This window comes from Notamacropus eugenii, chromosome 5, assembly GCF_028372415.1.
Source record: "Notamacropus eugenii isolate mMacEug1 chromosome 5, mMacEug1.pri_v2, whole genome shotgun sequence".
NCBI lineage: Eukaryota > Metazoa > Chordata > Mammalia > Diprotodontia > Macropodidae > Notamacropus > Notamacropus eugenii.
This window is the reverse complement of record NC_092876.1, coordinates 23,360,860-23,369,354: the sequence shown is the minus strand read 5'-3', so window position 1 is coordinate 23,369,354 and position 8,495 is coordinate 23,360,860. Positions and strand designations below refer to the sequence as shown.

General features: G+C 47.5%; 1 long non-coding RNA gene across 1 annotated transcript; it reads left to right on the top strand.

The window, feature by feature from the left end:
* The first annotated feature begins 3,215 nt into the window (after positions 1-3,215).
* Positions 3,216-7,630, top strand: LOC140503608 (uncharacterized). The gene is made up of 2 exons (XR_011966835.1): positions 3,216-3,884; positions 4,071-7,630. It is a non-coding gene; the product is annotated as an uncharacterized lncRNA (long non-coding RNA).
* The last annotated feature ends 865 nt before the right edge of the window (positions 7,631-8,495 follow it).

The window sequence follows — 8,495 nt, the reverse complement described above, 5'->3', positions numbered from 1 at the left end:
CACTGTCTTCCCAACATTTCCAGGAGAAAAGGAGTGGAAGAGTTCTTGTGCTCAATTTCCAGATGAGAAAACTAAGGCTCAGAGCTGTGAGGAGGGTCTGACCTAGTGCACACAGGTCACAGCACCAGAGAAACGTGAACTCTAAATGTAGAGATTGAATTGCATGACCTCTCTACTGCTTCAGTCTTGGACTGACAGGAACAAGGTGCACCTTGAGGTCCAGTTCCCAGGGCAGTACTCTGTCTATCTGGACCCACCATGTTCTCCCTGTTTTGGAAGTTGACCCAGATCTCTGCCTTCCAGGCCAAAGCAGGAGATTTTGTTTCCTGGGGCATTGATGTTGCTTTCAGGGCTGATCTGGGGGTTTGAGGGGCTTGTGTAGGAGGAAGCTATGGGGGATGGGTCAAGGAACTGCTGTCAATGGGAGATAGGAGTGTGGTCACCAAGGCTGAGCTCACTGAGAGAGTGAGAGAGACAGAGAGAGAGAGACAGTGAAAGAGAAGAGAAGAGGAGAGAGAGGAGAGAAAAACAGAGACACAGAAAGAGAGACAGAAAGGAAGTAAGAAAACAAAGACAGGATACAAGGAAGAGATGAAGGGAGTGGAAGGTAAAGAAAGCAATATAGAAAGAAAAGAGAGAAGAGGGATGCAAGAAGCAAAACAGAAATACGGTAGGAAAGAAAAAAGGAAAAAGTCATGTAAAAAAAGGAAGAAAACAGAAGGGAAAAGGGAAGAGGGGGACAAAGGAAGAAAAGAGAAGAAAGGGCAAGAAGAAAGAGACAAGGCACAAAGGGAAGATCGAAGGGAGATAAAGAAAGAATGAAAGAAGGAAGAAAAAGGAGATGAAAGGAAAGTAGAAAAGAATAAAGGAAAAAAGAAGAAAAAGAAGAAGAAAAAGAAGTTATTAAGGAACAGAAACAAAATGATAGAAGAAAGAAAAGGAAGAAAGACAGGAAGGAAGGAAGGAAGGAAGGAAGGAAGGAAGGAAGGAAGGAAGGAAGGAAGGAAGGAAGGAAGGGAGGGAGGGAGGGAGGGAGGGAGGAAGGAAGGGAAAGAAAATAAACCAAATTCGATCTGAAATAAAGGCAGGGAATATGACCCAGGCTGAGTGAGGGCTGCTACCAGGAGAAGCAGGAATCCAGGCTGGACTGGAACTGGGGTTTCCCTTCCTGCCTGGGGTCCTGTCCTCTTCCACTTGCTCCTCCCTCATGGCATCTTGGGGGAGTCACACCTGTTTTCTACCTCCCAGTTTTCTGCTGAGTACAGTGAAGTTGGGGACTAGGGAGTCTCTGAGGTCCTTCCAGGTTCTCACTCCTGGGACCTCCTGATCTTTTTCAATTTTTGTCTCAGGAAACAGCTCAGCTCCAGTGGTACAGGAGGGAGAGTCCCTTCACCTGCTCTGTGCTGCCAACAGCAATCCCCCAGCTACACTGAGCTGGATCCTGGGGGACTAAACCCGATCTCTTCCCAGCCCTCAGAGGATGGAGTCCTGCCCTTGGATCTGCCCCACTTGGGCCCAGCAGATGGGAGCAATTACAGCTGCCTGGCTCAGGATCCTCTGGGCTCCAAGCAGGCCTCCCTGAGGGTCTCTGTGCAGTGTAAGTAGAAGGGGGCTGGGCATCATGGGGTGCTTGGGACCTTGTGGGGAAAAGAGAGAGTCACACACTAAGAGAGGGGGTCTCCTGTGTTTTTCCACAGATTCTCCAAGGATTATTAGCCCTTCTTGCTTCTGGCTCAAGGAGGGCTTATTCTATTCATGTTCTGTCCAAGCAGAGCCAGACCCCTCCGTGCTTTGGTGGGTAGAGGGGAAGCCTGTGGATGGCAGTAACAGCAGTGACACTTTCCAGATAATATCAACCAAGTCTGGATCCTGGACCAACAGCAGCCTGAGAGTGAAGGTGGACAGGGTCCCGAACTTCACTGTCAGCCATGAGGGGAAGAAGCCTCAGGGGACCCACACCCTGCTCTTCTAGCTGGTGCTAGGTGAGGGATGGGGAGGAGGCAGCTGGGGCACAGGGCCCTGAGGACAGTGAGCCCAATAAGGCCACCATCCATGTTCACCACAAACCAGTTCTGTCCAAGCAGCACCAACACCATACTAGTGCTAGTGATTCAGGGGGAAACTAATGGAAGGAAATAGTAGCAGACACACTTTCTGAGAGTTCTCCACCAAGTCTGAGGGTCTCCAGCAGCCTGAGGGTGAAGGTGGGGCCCAGTCACTAAATAAGTCCCTGTGGTGAGGTGAGGACCCAGCACAGGGAGGGCAGTTTCAGGGTCTGGCTGCTGCCAGGTAAGAAGGCTGGGGTACATGGAAGATGGGAGATCTGTGAGGGGTCCAATTCAGGGAGCAAGTGGGGGCCAGAGAAGAGAACTGAGTCTGAGGCATGTCAGGGATTGCCCATTTAGACCAGAGAGACATTCTGGGAGGAGGCTAGTACATGAGTCAGGAGTCTGAGCCAGAAGACTGGGGTTTGAAACACACCAGACTTCATATCTCTTTCCTTTACCCAATGAGACAGGAGAGTGTGAATTCCCACAAGGTTTGCTGGAATCCCAGAATGCTTTCTATTCAGTGTTCTCCTAATCCACTAACCTTGTCTAGGGGAATTTGAGATCCAACTCTGAGGTGGGAAACATGTTCCAACGTGTGAATTAACACCAGACTCAGAGGAAGTTGGTCACTAAAGAATGGACAGATATTTGGTGAACCTCTCTCCATACATATCAAAGGCCATGGACTATGTAGGACAAGAGATAGACCCATGCCAAGATATTTTTTTAAAGAGAAAGGAACAGACCATACAAAGCACAAGGTAGTGAAATTCAACTCAATTTTTGGAAAGTCTGAGGACAGAATTTTAAAGAGGTGGTTGGTGAACAGTGAGAAAGAAAAACTGTGGTTTCAGACTTCATGTATTTCAACAACACCAGACCGTGACAAGCAAAGCTATGTGGGTTTGCTCTTACTCTAACCTGCTCAGAGTGAGAAAAGCCAGAACTAAAATTTAGCTCATCTTCAGCCAAGTGTGAGAGAGAGAATTCATGTCATTCTTGTGGAGAAGAAGGAGAACTGTGGATTGATGCCATCACAATTGGTGGTAGGAAAGGAAGCCAGCTCCTTGGTCTGGAGCTAATGGAGGCCATACCCTTCCACATGGGATGCCCTTATCATGGATTCACTTCTCTCCTACTTTAAAATCAGGGCTTGAACTTCATCCTGCTGGCCTAGGCCATCTCTCTCCCTTTCTAAGATGGTGGAAAGACCCCACGAAGGCGTTATGAGGGCCTTGTGTGCCTTGTACCACTTCCTTCAACACCTGGACATCCAACATCAAATTTTCACAGTTTTAGACTTGAATCTCTGGAGGCAGACACATGCTGGCTTTCCATCTCTCTCTTAACCCATCTTCTGCAAAGTCATGTCAGCCAGTGTTTATTAACACCCATCAGGTGCCAGGAATATGGGTGTCTGTGTAGTGGTAGATGTGGTGATCAGGAGGACCAGCACCTGTGGGGAGAGGGCTGCTGAGCCCTTGGCAGGGATGCTCCTCCCTCTCTGAGGTCCACACTTTATGCAGTCTCACCTGGGGCTCCAAGAATCTGTAGCATGGATGGGGCCACACTCTGATCAAAGTGTCTCAGCAGACTGGCATTGAGGCAGAGGATGGATGAGAGGAGAACACTTGGTTGGGCAGCAGAATGAAGGGGAAGGACTGAGGTCTAGGGCAAAATGAGCACCCTCTAACCACACCTGGGTCTCTTCCCCATAGCCTCCTCTGCCCAGGAAAACAGCTCTTGGCCCCTGGTGCTCACACTGCTCAAGAGAACCCTCATGGGGGCTGGCTTTCTCCTCACTTATGGCCTCACCTGGCTCTATTACACCAGGTGAGTGTGTCTGCCTTCTGTCCCACAAACAAATGGCATTCTAATCTCCTCACACCCTGCCTCAACCCCCTCCTCATTGTTCTTCCCAGAAATGGTCCCTAGGGTCAACCCTCACTCCCACAGCCCCTAAATATACAGCCCGGACTCTTCCAACTATGACCAACACTAGGCCTGTTCCTCCCACAGGAAGCCCATAGGGAGGGAGCAGCTACCAGCTCCAGAAGCAGCCCAATCATCTCTTTGAAGGCTCCTGGCTTTGAACCTGACCCAGACCTGCCTCCTGCCCCTTCCACCCAATAGCCTCAGTTCTGCCCTCAGGGACCTTTCAAGTCAGATCTGACCCTGTAGCTATAGGACCAACCTCCCGGACTGGAGAACAGTTGTCAGGTCCCACTGGGTCTCCTCTTCTCCCACTATGCAACCCCCGGTCTGTCCCCCAATTGATGTATTGCATGGCCTGATTGAGGGAGGGATTAAGTGTCTATCCTAGGACCTCCTTCCTAGGACACTCCAGAGTCCCAGCAGCCCTAGTCTCCGGTCTGGAGGACAACCCTCAGCTGTGCACAGAGCATCCAGGGCCACACTAGATGCAGGATGCTTCTGTGGAGGTATTTTCTCCCAGGGTAAGTTTAGATGTCTCCTTGGGCATCAGTTTCCTCATCTGTAATGAGAATGCTGGCACAATATTCTCTGTTCCTGCCAGCAGAGTACCTGGTGCCTAATTCATTAGGGTCACCAGGTTTCTGAGCACTGCATCCCCCACCCCTCACTGCTGCCTTCGAGAAATGTGTGTCTACCACTGGGGTGCAGCGAGTGGAAGGGCTTGCTCCTTCCAAGACTCTGATGCTGTTCTCCATCTTTGCCATGAGAACTTGCCAGGTCCCTTCTTTTACTCATGGGCTCATTTTCCCTGTGAAACCTCACAGCTTCCCCAGGGGTCACTTCCCAAAGATGTCACTTGGGGAGGTCCCAGCCTCATACAAAGGCTTCCAACATTAGTGGGAAGGGTCCCTAGAATCCAACTGGCTCCAATCAGGGCTTCTCAACACATCCACAACAGTCTCAGTCAAAGGAGGTCCCTACAGCAGGGGCATCCTGTTCCCTGGATTAACCAGGCAGGGCAGCAGGCTGCAGTGAATCGGGAGGGTACTTTCTGTCTTCAGTGAAGGCAGGTTGTGTAAGGAGTGTGTCACTCTACCCTCCAGAAGTGGGAGGAGAGTGAGGGGACCTCTTCAGGTTTGCAGGCCAAAACCCCAAGTCATGAACCCACCCAGCCCAAAGTCAGGCCTGGGGAGTCTGCTCTCCAGTCATTGTTTGGTGCCTTGATGAAGTTTTCACTTGGAAGCTCAGAATTACCTCACTTCTAGGTCACTGCAGATGGAAGCAAGGGATGTCTTCTGCAAGCACCAGTAGGGCACCAAATCATTCTTGATATAGGGCAGCCTTTATTTCAGTCCACAAGTAATGTAAGAATGCAGAGAAAGGAAAATATTCCACAAAACTATTGATTTTAATCATATTTGCATTTCCTTTGACTCCCACCTTCCATACAGTGACCAGTCATGGCAAAATTGTCAAGGTTTAGGGATGTTTAAAAGTCAACCACTGACACTGTAATGTGAAAATTGACTATTACTAACCAATAACTGGTGTGGGCAGAGATTCAGAGCTCTCCTCTCTAAAGTCCAGATTTTCAGTTCAGTTCTTAAGGACATCACTCATGATGAGATTGAATTCCCTTTCCCATTCAAGGATCCCCTCTGGAGGAAACTGCTATTCTCCTGGGATTTTGGTGGGATATATATCCTTTGATATGGTGGCCTAAAGCTGGTCTAATAGAGCTAGTAGAGAGATACTTTCCCTATCCAAGAGATACCCAGTTCTTCATTTTAATATAGCCCATCTCCAATCAGGTAAAAATTAGCTTTTGTTGCTGTTTGATAGAGCACTTATTCTTTTCAAGGGAGTTTAAAGTGTGACCTCTGCCTGCCATGATGGCATTTGGTCCAAGAGGGAGGTCAAATGACCATCTTTTTACTAATAATCTGTGGGCTTATTAACAAAATGATAATCACCCAGAAATTATATATTTCTAATGTTTTTAAATGTCACACTAATCAGTCCCACTCTTTAACCTATGGTTGAATAAATCCCTCTTGCCTTAGTGTCTTGTCTTAGAAACTAAATGATATGGAACTGGCCTAGAATGGAAATGAACATGGAATTGTTAAAAGGCAACATCCTTCCCATCAGACCACAGGACACTGAACAGCTCATGTTAACAGTGGGGTACCAAGTCCTGACTTATTCCTCTCCATCATCATTCTCTGGCTTTCCCTCAAGTTTCAGAGCTGGAAAGACCCAGGGAACATGGAACATCAGATCTTGAAGGCCTATCCCAGCAATCTGAGCACAGGACCTTAAAACTGGAAGGAACGGTAAAATCCTCCTCCAATTTTCCCTTGTTGAATGAGCCCACAGCTCTCAGGGGGAAGGATTCATCCACAGCTGCCCAGTGAGGTAGTGGCAGAGTGATGACAGTTCAATCCACATCATTGCCAAACAACTAGAATTTACTTATGGCCAATTCCCTTCCAGGCACAGTTCTGGGTTCTGGGCACACAGAGATATAATGAGACAGTCCCTCAGGCTTCTGGGAGGTTTTGCTGTTCCTAGACATAAATCAGATGTTGCTAGAATATCAAATCAAAGACATGTTCAAAGTCATTTTGGAGAGGAGGGCACTGGTCTGAACTCAAGAGTAGTGAGTTCCCAAAAGACTGAGGTTCCAAAAAACCTCAATGGATGAGCAGAGAAGAAAGAACAGGAACAAAGGAAGGATGGGGCTGCCATGGATGGCTGTGAGGGAAGGGGGATGGTTGTTGAGGAAAGGAAAATTTGACCTAGGCAAGCTAGGGCTAAGGAAGGATTCAGTCAGTCAGTCCAAACATCAGTCCACAATCCTTTTGTAATACTAGGAGCTGCTAGGTGGCATATTGAACAGAGTTCTGGGTCTGGAGTCCTGAATGTCTAAGTTCAAATTAAGTCTCACAAAAACTTTGTAACCCAGGGCAAGTCACATAAACTCTGTTGGCCTCAGTTTCATCCTCTGGGAGATGGGGAAAATAACAACACCCTCAGGGTTGCTGTGAGGATGAGATGAGATGGGAAAGCCTGTGGTGCCCTGCCTGGCACATTGTGGAGCCACCTTGCCAAGGGCTTTGAATGCCCAGTGAAGGATCCAGTCCTGTTTCCTAGGAGCAGTGGGGAGTCAGTAAAGCATTCTGAGCAGGGAAATGACATGACCCTATCTGTGCTTTAGCAATAGTAATTTGCAATCTGAAGGGAGGGAGGAGGCCAGGAAGTGAGAGAGAACAATGAGGTGCATGCAGTGATTCAGGGGAGGGTGGAGGAGGCCCTGAATGCTGGGGCTGGCTCCAAGAGGTGAGACCAAAAGGCCCCATGAGCTGTGGCTGAAGTGAAATGGACATCAGTATCCATGTGTACAGAGAGACACATGAAGAAATTTGATATTGACTATGTCTGCAGAATGAATATGACATTATATATAACTATACCAATGGCTAACTCCATACAAATGTACATATATATCTAAATATATATGCATATTTTTGTATGTATACACATATATAAACTCACACATATACATGGACATGGGTGTACACATCTCTATGTATTTATACACAGATGCTTCGTTTCTTCTCCATTAGAATCTAATCTCATTATGAGCAGCAGTTGATTCATTCATTGACCTTCTCTTTTCACACCTAGAATGCAGACAAGGATGTGGTAGGCCTCAGATAAATACTTACTGATTGACTGGGCCCTCACTACTTCCCTGAGCCCTGTGCCCATCTTTGCTTAGCTCTCACAGTCAGGAAGTCTTTCCTCATATCAAGCCCAAATTGACCTCAGGGCTCCCTCCATCATTTCCTGCTGTTTTTGCCCTCTGGGGCTAAACTGAATAAGTCAAATCCCATTTTTACTGACTGCCCATAAAATACTTGAAGGACATTGTCCTCTCTCCCTTACTCTTCCTGTAATCTGAGTTTAATTACTTAGTGCTTTTTCACTAATTCTCATATGAAAGGCTGGAGAGAGAGTGAGACTGATGACTTTGCACAGCTCTACCCCCTCAAATCTAATTCACGTCCAAGTCAGGATATTATCCCCCTCCTGATGTCATTGGCCCTCCTGAAGAATTCAGGAAGAACAGGTAACTGTGAGGGGAAGCTGCCAACCTGGGGAGGCCAGGTTCAGTTGGGCATTACTGCACTTTTCTCCTCTTCCTGGTCTTCTCCCTCTGTCCACATGGGGAGTCTTTCCCCCACATATGGGTGCTGTGTCTGAAGGAACATCAATCCTGACTGTTTATACTTCACAAGGTATCATGGGGTTTGGCAACTAAGTTTTTCTTCCCATTTTTTCATTTGATCATCGGCTTTTCTTTTAAAGCTGAGACAATTAACTCTTGTCTCATGTAGTTTTCATTTATGATTTCTTGAACTACAGCTCTGGAAAGCCAGGCTTTAATAAAGGCCATTAGAATTCAGAGGGAGCCACTTGACTCTGCCTTTAAATTTAACTTTC